The sequence below is a fragment of the Heliangelus exortis genome, chromosome 14, assembly GCF_036169615.1.
Source record: "Heliangelus exortis chromosome 14, bHelExo1.hap1, whole genome shotgun sequence".
NCBI classification, from domain to species: domain Eukaryota; kingdom Metazoa; phylum Chordata; class Aves; order Apodiformes; family Trochilidae; genus Heliangelus; species Heliangelus exortis.
The window spans coordinates 15,687,740-15,702,749 of record NC_092435.1 but is presented as its reverse complement, the minus strand read 5'-3'; the positions used below and the strand labels follow the sequence as shown (position 1 = coordinate 15,702,749).

Here is a 15,010-nt window from a genome sequence, read left to right as displayed (position 1 = left end):
TGACCAAAGCCATTTTAAAGAGTCCAGAACCTGGGAAAGCCAGCCAGAAAGGAGAGGATGTTGTGTGGGCTCCTCTTCAGCACACACAGACTGAGCTCAAAAGAAGCCAGGGAATGATGAGGACTGAAAGGAAAACCAGAATAAGGGAGATTCCTCCATGGGAGCAGAGCAGCCAGCTTTTTTTAGCTCAACCAAACAGAGATTGAGAGGGGTCATCACTGCAATCCAGAAATAACTCAAAGGCAAACACCAGGGAAGAAAAAATAGCTAGGCAAGATCAGGGACTAGAAATAAACAAAGAATAAAAAGGCCGTAAGTAAATTTGGCCTGGAATTTATAATGCCCCCATTACCAGCAGCATGAGGCAGGAGCTACATTTCAATAGGAATAATGGGGAAAAGAAAGCATTAACCATCTTTGGGAGTATATGAAGCAGACTCTAAGAGGTGGTACCTGCAGTGACAAGGGCTGAATCAGGCACCCTCAAGCTCCTTCACTACACTGGGTGCTCAGTTCAAACCCAGAGAAGGGAAAAAAAAAATTAAAATAAGAGGAAAATGTCAGCATTCACCCCTGCTGTCAAAAAGCTCTCATTAAAACTAGGCCACAAATGCAGCAAGCTCTGCAAGGAGGAATGCCCAGAGGAGAAAAATGGCATCTCAATGAATTCAGGCTCCCTGATAATTTGTGTTTTTCCAGCAGAAATACAGGCACTTGCCCCATGTTTGCTCTCCAGGATGAGTTGCCAGTTGGGATTTTTCTCTGGCAGATCTACAATGAGGCATCAGGACACTTTTTGCAAAAGCTATTGGAATAACTCTACCCAAAAGCAGCCCCCACAAAGAAACAAACCATTGAGAAAAATGGTCAAGGTTTTTCTGGACTCCTGTTTAATCTCATTAACTAGAATTTATAGGAATCAGAAAGGAAGAGAAATGTTTCCATCTCTAGTTGTAACTTTTCAAAGGAACTGTACTTGGGTTTTTCCCCAGCAAACACCCCTCAACATTTGCAATTGATGGCCCAAGAGACAGGGAATGCAGAAAGCAGGCAAACATAAAAGAAAGCAGAGTTTCTCCTTAAAATCTTTTTTAACATTTTTCAACATGCAGTGCAGAGAAAGCATGAAAGAAAATATTTTTAAGGGTTTATTTTCCAAGCTGAGAACTTGGAAACCTTTTTTTTTATATATATAAAAGGACACAATATCCTCACTTATTCAATACATTTATTAAGGATTCAGTGTTCCAGGTTTGACATGGAAGGATTATTTGCTGGATTATTTGGTGCTTTATGCAGATGTTCTCATTAAGGTAACAGTGATCTCTCTGCCTGTAGATCTGTTCTCTGAAAGCCTGGCAGTGCCACTGAATGACTATTTATTGTCACCAAAGCACTACTAAACTCATTCTTAGCTCCTTGCATGCACAGAACTTGTGATGATCTCTTTAATTTGCCTCATGAGGTAAAAACATAAAAGGAAAACGACAGGAGAGAGGGAAATAAAGAACATGTGAGGAAGGGCACAGCAGAAAGAAATCCAGTGAAGGGAACAGATACCTCCTGTACACCCCCACTGCCACCATCTCCAAACCGGCTCCATCTCTCTCTTTAGTATAATCTTCCTATTTTGCAAACACTTCAAAAATAAATAGAAACCTTTCTGCCAAACACACAGTGAAAGAAACACTGACAGGTTTGTCTTTCCTATCACACTCTCCTGTCTCCACCTGCACTCAGCCTAGAAGGGTGCAGAATCAGCTACAGATTGCTGGGAGGGCATCCCTGGTGCAGTGCAAGCTCCCACCTTCTGGACACTGCTGCTGAAAGCTTGCACATTCCCTGTGACATTTTAGAAACTGGTTGGGAAACACCTAGAATTTCTTAAGGTATTGAAATATGAGGTGTCCAGCCATAAGGAGAATTTAATCTGCATGCACCTGGGGACACAGCACATGCACACACAGGCACAGATGCTTTCGGTGCTCATGAACAAAAAGATTGCTTGAATACAACTGATTCTCAGCTAGAATCCAAATGACTTTAGGAGGGTTTGTCCTCACTCTTCCACCCAGGCATCTTCAAAGCACACTGCTCAGTAATGGAACAGATCCTCTGAAAGAACTGCTGGTACCTCTTATTCCTCCTACTGCCCCAAGAAGGAATTAATCAATATATTATTTTCTAGACACTTGCTGAAGGATCAAGCCCCCATCTTGCATGGACAAGCAGAAGGTGCCCGTCCCTGTCCTGCACCACTCACAACCCTGTTACTGGCAGCACACCAGTAAAGGAGATAAGAGGACAGGGAGGTGAAGCAATGGGCAGCACAGCACAGAAACAAAACCTCAGTTCAGTTCCTGTCTGCCTGATGCCAGGGAAGAGCAACGTATATGCCCCTCAGCAGAGAGAAGTTTTAAGAAGTATCAAAGAAAGCATCTCAGTGAAATGGTGGCTACCTCAGATCTGATGAGTTCTCCTGAGGTGTAAGAATGTGACTGAAGAATCAACGAGTGGATCTTTCAGGACTGACAGAGCAAATAATAAGTCAACAACTTTGATCCAGTCATAGTGAGACCATGGAGGAAATGATGTCTGGTGAAGAGCTCTGAAGACCAAGCTCTCCCTTTAAGGAGCCACTTCCTTCACTTCCTTCCATTTTTCAAAGGGCAGAAGCCAAAAGCCTGCCTGAAAATATCATAAACAGCTACTTTATTTTAATCACAGGACCAAACTCAATTAAAAGAGATGGGACACCAGAAGTTGTGCAAATAACTTATTGGACTTCTTTTTCTTCTTTCCCCCAAAGTGGTGCCTTGTCAGTCCCATGAAAATGCCTTTGATCCCAAGACTTATCTAAGCAACAAAGCAAGAAGAAATTAAAGAAAAAAGTTAAAAATCTGTCTGGAAGAGTGCAGTATGCATACATCTTTTCTGGCCTCCACCTCCCCAGCCAAAAGCTGGTGACTCCTGAGAGCTGGCAAGGTACAACACAGCAACCAGCCCCACACACCACAAAGTGCCATGGTTGCTTCCATAAGGTTCTACCAGATCCTCCATTCTGCTCTGTCTTTGATAGACATGTTATTAATTGACCATGGTTTATTATGCTATGTTCTTATATTTATACATAGTGCTCTTCTCAACAGCATTCTCCCTCTTAAATTTCCACAAGCAGGGCAGCACAGCCCATGATGTGAAAGCAAGGTCTGTATTTTGAATTTCAGGCCAGCATCACTGCTAGATTTGAACTGCAGTGGCTGAGTCTCTACAGACACAGTTATCAGCCCTCCACAGGCTTGCAGAAGGTCAGGGAACCCTAAAATTCAAGAAAGACTGTCTGTTATTAGGTCTTAATTTAGAAATGGCTTGGGTGTTTCTGCACTTACTTAAGGTAAGGCATGTGAATCCTCTCCCTGAAATCACAGGAGCTATTCATGGGCTCAGAAGCCAGACACGTGTCAAGCACCCCCCTGACTTGTGACTTCAGATCACAACATCTCTGGAGCAGAGTGCACTGCTCAGTACTGCCTTGTCCAGCCCTTTATATGATGATTCTACCTCCTCTGGGATCTAAGAGCTGCTGGGTAACAATTATTTAATTTAATGACACCAAGTGAACTCAGACAAGCCTTAGGTTTGGCTTTTTCAGGAAAGAACAGAAAGCATCACCTCTTAATGTCAGCAACATTTTTGCTACCAATTTCAGAAAAAACAGGAGGATTTCATTGCAACATTTAATGCTCTGAGTGTCACCCAGTAAAAGTGAGACTGTCCCAGATTTCCTCTTACTGTTAAGTAAGAGTTGTTCTAAAGACAAAAGCAGATCTGTAAACAGCACCACTTGCAGTGATGATGATGTCTGGGGGGGGAAAAAAAAAAAAAGTGACTCAATATTTCTCTGCAGCACAGGATGTTCCTAGCAAGTGCTAGAAATGGCAGATCTGTGCAGTGACAGACACAGCTTACTGTTCACAGAAGGCTTTCCCAAAATCGTGACTCTTTTTACCTCTTTAGCCATTATTTTACAAGATTTCAGCCTGGGTTTGCTCTGTCCCTCTGCAATCTGGAAGCTGAAGAGCCTGACATAGTGCAGCAAAGAGCCTGAGACACTAAACCCAAGACCTGAGAAAGTTCCTCACTGCCTGATAAAACCCAGGTGCCAGCAAACCCTTCTCCCTCCAGGCTCCTCTGCCTGGCCAGTGGGTGAGCAAGCACCAAATCTTGAGAGCCAGGCCAATATTTAGCAATCTTTTTGGCCCAAATGCTTCTGTTGAAGGGAATGAGAAGTTCATTTGTATTCACATCCCCTGAAAGGTTTGCAGAGCTACCCCAATGCTGCCTGTCCTGTACACAGCACCAGACTCCAGGTCCTCAAGTCACAGAAATTCAGTCAGCCTGACCAGATAGGAGCTTTAGGAGAGCCTTCAATTGAGGTAATTTTCCTCAGCCCTCCTGAAGCTCAGGTTTGGATCTACTGATCTGGACATAGAGAAATGACAGTGACTTGAGAGGTGTCACTATGCAGGAGGCCATTTTAAAAACACCACTCTGGGCATTAGAAAGCTTCAACATTTGTGACACCCTAATTACAATCAAGCCTCATCTGACATTACCTGGCATTCAGAGGGGTGTAGTGAGAGATTGTTTGGTTTGATTCCCTATCTAGTTGAAATTCTATTTTTTTTCCAGCAGCCAAAACCACCTTCCATTTTAAAAGTATAACAATGCATACCTGCAGTAATGAATTTGATAATTTCATTTAAAAAGATGTCCTCATGGAAAAACATGAATTGCATCTCTGCCACAGAATTTTTGTCTCCTTACAGCCCTGTACTGATGTCAAATAAAAACTCCAAAGCTCACAGCATTGCAGGGCAGAGGCACAGCTGTATTTTATACCTCCCAAAACTTATTCTGTACAGCACAGACTTGAAAGTAAATTTTTGGGGTGGGGCTAAGGGAGGATGCTTAAATCTCTTCCCAGTTGCCTAGTTCAGTTGCATAGTTCTTAGCCTCATTGTTGCAGAATTACAAGGCCAAATACCACATCTTCAATAATTCAGGAAGCCACAGATTGAAGGACAGTAGCAGTGCCTTTTCACTTGAAATTCTGTCTCTGCCTTCCCCATACTGATCTCCTGTGACTCCACTAAACATAAAGCAGCAGGCAATAAAAGAACCTTTGCTACACAGCCTTTACTACAGCCAGCTGCATCAAGCCCTGCTCCCTCCCTTTTCCCCCATGTGCCCATCAGAAATGACTCTGCATCCATCCTTCTTTCTGCTGACTTGTGTATAAGAAAAGTAAAGCAGACATTATTGATCTACCTCCAAATTTGAAAGTGCAGAGCATCCCCAGGCTCCAAAAGAGGAAATCCCTGGTAAGGTCGTGTCAATAGTGTCCTCTGCCTGGCAATACTTCATACAGCTGAGAAAACTTCCAAGGTGCCCATTATCCCAGCTATGGGGTGAAATCAGGAAGTCTGACTGGGGTATGTGACCCATGTGCACCAGGATTTATGAACCTGGTACATTAATGGCTGGGCTCAGCATCACTAAATCTGTCCCTCCTGCTACAAGTACAAAGTAAAGGTGGATAAATCAGAGCATTTCATTTAGGGTCATTTACTTTGAAGATAAATCAACAGAGTGATTTGTTAACACATTGCAGGACCTTCTCGTCTTCTTCCTGGTTTTCCATCAATCAAAACTTTTTGAAATTACATCACCACTTTAAATACTGAAATAATTGTGCTTAAGTTGATGAAATAGCTTGTGCTTTTAAGTTTACTGCGTGGTTATTGTCACACAAAACACTAAAATGCTCCTGAGCTCTGGTAAGACCCATGCCTGGCATTACTTTATGAGTGATAAGCCCAGCCCCAGTGTGCTTTGGCTCCTGGATGCAGGGTATATCCAAAACTTTACCAAGTGCTAGCACAAAGTTCTGTCACCTTGCTTGTGTAGTCTCTCCCATGATGGTGACTTGAGATGTACCCTTCAAATATTTACACATACACTTCACACACCAGACCAGACACTTGCAGCAGAGCTGTGGATATGCATATTACACCTTTTTTTCCCCATGATATGGTTATGAAGTAGGAGGTGAGATTATTCACATATTAGGCCTTCAGTCCCCAGAAAACTGCCTGTGGTTTCTATATTTATGCTTTCAAGGCTGCCACAGAAAATATTGCAAAAGATTTTTATGTTGAAAACTGATACCAATTTTTAAAAATCTGTGGCATTCCCACCTCATCCCTATAGCTGGGGGAAACAGAGGCTCTTGGATTTTTGCCTTCCTCTTCTCTAAAACAAACAGAAAGAGCACAGCAGCAGGAGGCCATCACACAAGTGGCAATCATAAAATTGATCAGACTATCAAACAGATGTCATCAAGAAGCAGAAAACAGATTAATGAGCATTCATTATTGACTGGTCAAGTAGCCTGGCAACAGCTTTCTTCAAATGCTGACACCAGCAGGACTCTCTAATCATCTCCAAGCAGGACAGGACCCTTCTCCTGCCATTGGTCAGCACAGCTTTGGGATTTTGCTCTTCACCCCATGGGGAAGATAAAACAGGATTTCGATACAAATCCTGCAGTCTAAGCACAAATATTCCAAAATTTTAAATCCCTGTCATTTAAGCACTAAGGAAAATGTGCAAATCTAGATTAAGAGATGCACAACTGAAGATTTTCAACAGCTTATCATGGGTTGCTATTTTAGAGAAGGCTGCCTCATCCCAAATGAAAACACTAATGGGGAAGTTTTGAAGATGAGCAACAAAGAAGTGGTGAGAAAATGGAAGGGTTCATGTGGTGGTCATCTTTGTCCCTGCTATGGCAGTGCCACTCTGTGGCCAGCAGAACTGTTGAGTTGGATCAACCTTATTCAAAAGAAAAGCTCTGTAGGCTGGGCAGACTCTGAGACCGTTCCTGCTCTCCAGAGCCCAGGTCCATGGTGTCACTCTGGGCACTGAATTACCCTAATTTTACATATAGGCAGCACACAGAGCCTACAGCAAGATTATCTCTTATCTCTCTGGCCAGCTCAGATAGGATGCAGACACCTAAGGGCAGCAGCCCACGTGCTCAGGGCTGGCTCTTGTTCAGAACAGCCTGGCTCCAAGGACCTTCCAGGCACACAACAGAGCAGATTTATTTTATCAGGTTTCTGAAGAAGTTCAAGAACATTTTACAAAGGGCAACGAAAGGGATGGAAAGCACCTTATGTCAGCAGTTGAATCAAGAGGCACAGACTTGATGGTTTGAATGCTGCCAAGAATGGGGTTGTGTTGTTCTTGTGCAGCAGATGAATTGTTTTATACCTTGTATAAGACAGGTACTGGTGGTTGTGTTAAAAAACAATATTCTACATCAATGAACCAAGTGGTTCTTGGTTAGCCTGAGGGCCTGCTTCCATCAGGTAAAAATAAAGATAGGGATGAAGGCCAAAGACATAGTAGGGAAGCTACATCTAAAGAAACCTCTGAACTATTTAACTCCAGAGGACCCAATGAGCACAAAGAGCCTTCCCCAGTGAGCTGACAAACAAAATATAGAGGAAGAAGTAACATGTGGGTACAGCTAAGGATGCAGAAGGAAATTTAGGTCAAACATAGGAATAATGCTATTCACTGTCTAATGAAGGTGAAAAGTAATCTTCAGTAATTGTTGCTGTGGAAGAGTAAGTTTTGAGGCAGCATAAAAAGGAAGAAAAAGTTTTACTGAGGATCTGAGGAGAACAACCTTTCATGTGACAGTCAAAGTCCAACAGTGAGCTGTCAAAGGCCCCCAAGAGCCTTTCTGGCCAGTTCAAGTGAGATACTGGAGGTAAAGTGGCTCCTCACACCCTCCCAGCTGCCACAGTGGCTGCAGCAGTGCCCAGTGCTGGGCAGGCTGGCAGGACACAGCCTCAGAGCAGGAAGGAATCAGGAAAAGGAAGATGAGCAGTCGGTGTCTGACAGGAGGGAGAGGGTGAAGGGCAGTGGGAGATCTTCAGAGAGGAGGAGATGCAGCCATCAGTCTGCAGGGGTGACCTTGAAGTAAGAGGAGAAGCGAGTGAAAATGAAATGAGACCACTTGGGTTGCTTCCTCAGAATGATGATGCAGGGAGCTGAGATGGAAGACAGAGGGGACCTGGATGGAAGAACTTGATTTGTAGCTTAGGTGTAAGAACTTTATTTGTACCCAGGATTTAAAACAAACAAACAAACCAGCAGGAACTTCTCCATATGCTCTGGATGCATTTTGCAGCAACATCAAAGTAAGAAAAAAATGTCTGAAGATGACCTGAGCAAAGACCATAAAATTTAAGTCTGAGCCAGTACCAGTGACTCAGTTAACTCCAAAGCTCTAAATTCACTGAGACAAAACATCATTATCAGCAGACACAATTAAAGTCATTTGCTCTAAGGTCAGTAAGATCAGAACATGTGAAGAAACCAAGTTTCTACCTCATTTTAATACCATATATTTTCCTAAATAAATAAACCATCATGGTACAAACCACTTTCTTTTGTAATGAGGGCAAACACCTTTTCTACTGCCCTTCCATCAGTCAAGTCTTCCCCCTCTGCACCTTCCTTACCAGCAGCACCTTTTTTCTAAACCAAGTGAAATCAAAGGAAAGAAAAAAGAGGAAAGAAAAAGGAAAAAAAGGGAAGAACAATTCAAAATCTTGCAATTGTTTGCACTGCTGACATCCCCCTGACAAGCTGTCACAAGGAATCACTCCCCAGAGAGAAGCTGTTCCAGGATGCAGATAAAGTTGTGAAGTCCTGTTTGGGACCAATTTGAAACTACCATTTCACCAAAGATCAAAAAACTGCCTGAAAGTAACCTTTAGTCCAAATTAGTAGCTGAGGTCCCAAAGGCTTTTACACATTCAAGTAACTTCTTTCCCTCTCACCACCCTGCTGCCTCTGGCTTTAGATTTCTAAAGAGAAATTAATAAACTCCATCCCCACAGGCCATTTTATTTATTAATGGGCAAAATTCTCTCAGTTCTTTCATTGCTTTTCCAAAAGTTACTACACAACATGAAGATGCCCTCTGCTTGTGTTACCCATGTACAGCTACATTTCATTTAATTCAATTATGAGTGAAAGCCACAGGAAGCCAATATGAGAACTCCACCAAATAATCTTTCACAATATCACCCATAATATTCTTTTCTCATTTTACTTTCAGGTTCCTGACTGCCTCACAATCTGATTTGCTTATTTGAAGACAAAAGCAGTAATTTATGGTTTTAGTCATGTCAAAGATTTTTGGATGTAGGGATAAATGAAATTTTGAGATACCATATATCTTAAATATTCTAGCATTTGCTTTTTATACTGATACATTGCAAAAAAGTAAATGCTTAATTTTCAGCAGTAGAAGGACATGAGTCTTGCTGAGTGCCTCTAACAGAGAGATTCATGCAAAAAAAATTTCACTGTGCGTTGCACAAAATCTAAATAACTAAAACAATATAAAGCTATATAATTATATGGCATTTTAATGAGATTTTATAATTATATTGCATTTTAATGGGATTTGGACAATTAACTCCCTTAATCTTGTTGTAAATCTTGGCCTTAGGCAATAACCTTGTGCCAGTGTCCACCCTAAACCCACATGTAAAACAAACTCCAGGGGAATTTATGTCTCTGTGGAACTACAGTCACCTCCAGAATGGAAAACAGCCCCTGCTGACCTCCTGCAGTGCCTGGAACACAGAGCAGCAGTGCTCTCTTTAGCCATAAAACACCAGATTTCACCACACAAGATGTAATGCCAAGAGCATGGGACAAATAGCCCCATCCCAGCTTTTCTTTGGCTTCCCAGCCCAGCAATGCTGACTGAGAGGGAAGAGCATCATTTCATCAGTCAGCAATGCCATATTTTAAATCAACATGGAGGGGGATGTTGTCTTGGGAATCTCCTCACTATGTACTAACCTCTGCCAACCTCCTTCTCTTCTAAGAGGTGGTAAGGCAGGACAATTTCAGCAACATAAACCTGTGGGTCAGGAAAGCTGAATTCTCCCTGGGTACTAAATTTCTAAATAAAACTCATCCTTTCAATGCAGTGCTATTTATAAGGGCTGCAAGTTTATGCTGCTCTTTCCCTATTTAGTTTAGCCCTTCTCTAATATTCATTATCTCACTCTTGACTTCTTGCTGCCTGCACATCCATTGTCACCTCTCATTTAGAAGTGACTCATTCTTAAAAGGATTTAGTCAGCTGTGAACAGCCAAGCTAAGTACTGGCACAGCATAGCCAGGGGAAGAGAAACTCTAGAATTGTCTGGACAGATCTATTTAGATGATCTCCACTGCAGACAAGTAGTAGGCAGTCCAAACAACCCACCTCGAGCCTTTGGGAATTTTACTCCCAGAATTTAGGGTCAAATTATTGTTGCTGTCATGTGGAGTTTAGGCAAAGGTGCAGGAGTGTTATCCTCCACTCATGTCCCTCCACAACAGCAGCTATTTAACTCCCTTTTTCCTAAGTACAAGAAGCAAAATAGAACATTTTACCACCTGTCCATGAGTAATGTCCAAGGACAGAAATCTGACCCCACTATCCTATTCTTCTACATGCCAGAAAAAAAATCTTCCCTGAGGACTCACCATCTTTTACCCCTTGCTGGAGCTATTGTTCCTGGCTGGGCAGCAGTGCCTTCCAGTGGGACTCATCTGAAGACAAGGCTCTGGTAGATCTCAAGGCTCCAGTTTCTGGTTGTCTTCTCTCCTGATGAACTGGCTGGGTGGCTCCCAGGTCTGGAGGTGAACTGGGTAGGTGGCTCAGAGGCCCCCCCAGGATGCTGCTCATGGAACAGGAGGGCAGGAGAAGCTGGAATCTGCTGCTTGGGCTTGAGGGAAGAGCCCGTGGGGCAACCCTGACATCTGTGGGGAATGAGAGAGCAGCCTCAGAGGCAGGGATAGCTGGATGGCCTCTCCCATCAGCACTGTGCTTACTCACTTGGGAAAAGAAAAGGAAGCCCTATATTAAATGAGCATTTCCTTGGAGGTTTAAGAGCCTCTGAGGATCAGAGAGGTGGACAAAACGCTGTGCTAGCAAAATGCATCCAGCTTCCTCTTCAAATGAGTCTAACAAACTGGGAAACCCTGTCAGTCTGAATACACCACTGGCTACTGAGGTGTGTGCTCAGCCCCTGACAAAGCTGTCTGTCTGCCACAGTGCAGGCACAGGCAGCACAACCAAAGGGGATGACAGATTGCTACAGCACCTCAGTTCCCTGTGACATAAATGACCCTGCTTTGGCTGCTCCCACTTTTTGGTTTTGCTCAGAAGGACAAAGTAACTCCAGCTCTTTCCAGCAATGGAACAGCTGTCTGCAGCCATGCCCACCACAAGGTCAGAATTCCCTGGGAGTGTCCCACCAGTTCCTGGGAGTGATAAATCAACCCTGCCTTTTCAATTCCAATCTGCAAACCAAAGCCATTCCACAAAAACCACAAGCAAAGAGAAATAAAGGATGGGAAAAAAGCAAAGATTCGCCCTGTGCTTCAACTTTTCTTACCTGAAAAGCACAAATGTCAGAACAGGTTTTGATCAAGGCCCTGTGGTAGTGGGAAGGCAGTGCTTTTCAGGGATGGAAAGGCAGCAGATAAATGGTTCTGATTTTAGCACATTCTGCTTACAAATGCACCACATAGTAAATCACCCCAAACCAAAGCAGACACCAGCAACAAGAGCAACCCTGAATCCAGGCCCTGGTTTCAGTACCTACATCAGAACAACAGTTCACACAGATGTCCACACCAGGAAAATCTCTTGGTCTGTACTGATATTTCTTTGAGATTCTCTTTGCTTACATTTCCTAGAAAGCAATATATGTAGGGGAAAAAAAAAAAAAGCATGCTGAAACTAGAAAACCCAAATCTTTGCTGAAACCAGACTGTAAGAGTGTCAGAGAGTGTTACATCTGCAAAGATGACTATTTCCCTGCAGAACTAATTCCAGAAGCAATTTTCATCCAATTAACTAAGTGAAACAAACTGTTGCTAGGCCTAAGGAATTTGCTAAGCCAATCTATTTGGAAGGTTACTTCTGCAGCTTTCATTACAAGAAGCTGGCAAATATGAGTTTTCTTCCAGAAATTAGTAGGATTAAAGAAGAAATCAAAACCACACATGGCAGCAACCATCCAGATTATACAGCAGCAAAAGAACTGCACAGACACCCAAGCAGATGCTGAAACTAAACCTGTTTAAAAGTCTTATGGATAAGAGATGGGACAGAACCTACATCAACTTTTTTTTTCTTTTTGCTATTGAGGGTAAATTTACTTTTCACAACAGAAATGTACTAAATGGAAAAATACTGGGCAGGGAGCTCAACAGGGAGCTCCCATCCCCACCAGTGCTTTTCCTGTTATTTGTAAAGGTCTAAGAGAGCCCCAAAAGGGATGATAAATCTCTTCTTGCTAACCTATGGTATTACAAAGAAATCCTTAACAGTCTGGGGTATAGATCATATCACAAAACAACTAAGACCTTGTAGAAAGAGTGTTTTCAGACTCCAAATGGTGCTTGCCTCACCACAGCATTAAGAAACTAAAATTCATTTGCACTGATCTTTTGCAGAGTTGAATGTTTAGACCATTCCTTTGGCACTGAACAACCCAGTTGCATCTTGACTCCTCCCCACACACCTCCTTGCAACAGTGGAAGGGACTTTTCTTCCTATAGAAACTCTTCACCCAACTTTTACACCCCTCCCCTCTGTAACGATTCAAGAAAGAGTTTGAAAAATATTTCTTGTGATTAGCAATCCAGTCACATTAGATTCACATTGTTTCTCCTTTAGCTCAATTATGCCTCCAAACCTCTCTCCACCTCTGGGTAACCACTGTTTGTCAGGCAGGTCCAGCATACAGAATAAATTCAAGGAGCACGTTGTTCCCTGATGGAACATGGGCCTGGATGCTCTGCTTCCCCTCGGCGGTGCCAGATGCAGGAGGAGCAACTGCAGGAGCAGACAGGGAGCTGCTCTTCCAGGAGACAAAAACACCCAAGGTGCTTCTCATTCGAGCTTGCTGAAACTCACACCCTGCTCTAATCTTCCAGCTTTCCTCCCTGAAAGCATCCTGAGCACAAAACGTAAGAAAAGCACATAGGGAGAGAGAAGGAGGGAGAGGAGTGGAAGTGAAAATTCCTATTGTGATAATTTTTCAAAGCTGCTTCCGTTTTCTACTAAATGCAAAAACAGGGGTAAGGAGATGTATTTTCTTCCTCTTTACTGTCCTCCCTTTTTATTTTGGACCTTTCCAAGCCTCTCCAATTTTTGACAAAGTTAGAGTGGCTAAATTCCACTGTTACCTTTTCCTCCTTCACTTTGCTTTGGAAATTTTACAGAGAACTTTTTTTCCCAAGAAGTAGGGAAAGAAAAATGTAAAAGAAAATATCTCTAAAAAAAAAAAAAAACAAAGCTATACTCATGCAACCACACCAGGAATTCAAAAATGTTGGGTGTGGTGGAAAGGAACATTCAATAAGAGCTGAAGTCAGAAAATAACGGTAAAAGGAATCATTTGTTTCTGAGATAAAACTAAATTTTTACTCCTTTCCACCACTCTGTCAAAGAATAGGAAAATATTTCATTTCAGTTGTAAAACATTTTCTGCAAAACCCTTTAAGGGGGTAGTAAAAAATTATTTGTAGTTCTGCTTTTTACAAGCACAGCAGTCTGACACACACCACGAGAGGTGCCTGGGGTGCTGCTGTCACTGCAGCCCACAGCATCCCACTGAATCCAGGATCCTCTGCAGAGAGGGGATTCAGTTTTCCTGAACCTTGTGAACATCACGGGGCTAACAAACTGCAAAACATCCCTGTCCTTCTCTGTATGTACAGAACCAATCAGTGAGATCACACACATACAGTGAAAACATTGAGTGCATTAACAGCCTTCCCCCAAGTCTCTGCATTACAGATAAATAACCAGGACATTGTGCTCTGGACTGCTGTAACCAAGTTGAGATTTTCAAACAACCCAGGGAGCTGTTAAGGAAGCCAAAAAGCAGCTTGAATTTTTAGATCAAAAAATCTTGATCTACACAGGAACAATTTTATTACAAACATATTCACTTTCCTAAAGGGGGAGCACACATGTCCTAACACTTCACCTTTCATTAGGAAATTCCCTTTCACCAGCACTCTGCACACACGTGCTGCTTGCTTTCATCCAAGAAAAAATGAGCAAGCAGGGAAGGAGGGGGAGAGCTGTTGGTATCAGGGGAATTTGTGAGCTACAGCTTCAGAAAGTGATTTCTAAAACCCCAAACACTTCAGCAATAAAGGTGCATTGCCCAGGAGGTGCAGGTCCTGCCACGGCCTCTCCATTGGTGATGGAGCAGCAGGAGGGCAGAACCAGACCTGCTTAAGGACCACGGAATTCACCTGGCAGAGTGCAGGAGAAGACAACAGAGCAGCAAAATGAAATTGGGTAGGGAGCCATCCTGTGGTTTGTGCTGGATCAGGGACCCTGTTCCATTTTGATCCTCACCCCCCAGCAGTGAGGGGCAGGGCCCAGCTGCAGCTGAGCAGAGCAGCCTGGGGAGGGAAATCTCCCTCCAGCACCCACAGAGGAGAAGGTACCAGATCAAAGCGTTTGTCAAGTGAAGTATCCAACAAGGGCAGATGGAAACACAAAGCAAAAGCAAGGTTTCCAATGAGCTTTTGTTTGTCATGCAGCAAGCCCCACACAACCCTCATTCCCTCACTATTCACATCACCTCTCCCCTTGTCCTCCTTTCCTGGAAAGGAAGACTAAAGACATTTCTGCCTCTGGGACAGGACAACAGCCTCCAGAAAGCCAGTGGCAGGCCAAGGAAAGAAATGAGCTTTAGTTTGCCCCTGTCAGCCTCTCCTGGAGCTTCACACCCCACCCCTGGGCTGATTCAAAGCACCAAGTGCCTCAACCAAACCCCCTCTGGCTCCAGGAAAGAGCTATGCTTTCCATCCTCAGAGTCTTAAACCTAGT

At 43.2% G+C, this 15,010-nt stretch overlaps 1 protein-coding gene across 4 annotated transcripts in view; it reads right to left on the bottom strand.

The window, feature by feature from the left end:
- The window catches only part of PAK3 (p21 (RAC1) activated kinase 3), a 243,675-nt gene that overhangs the window by 89,550 nt on the left and 139,115 nt on the right, over window positions 1–15,010 (bottom strand). The gene's annotated exons all lie outside the window — the stretch shown is intronic.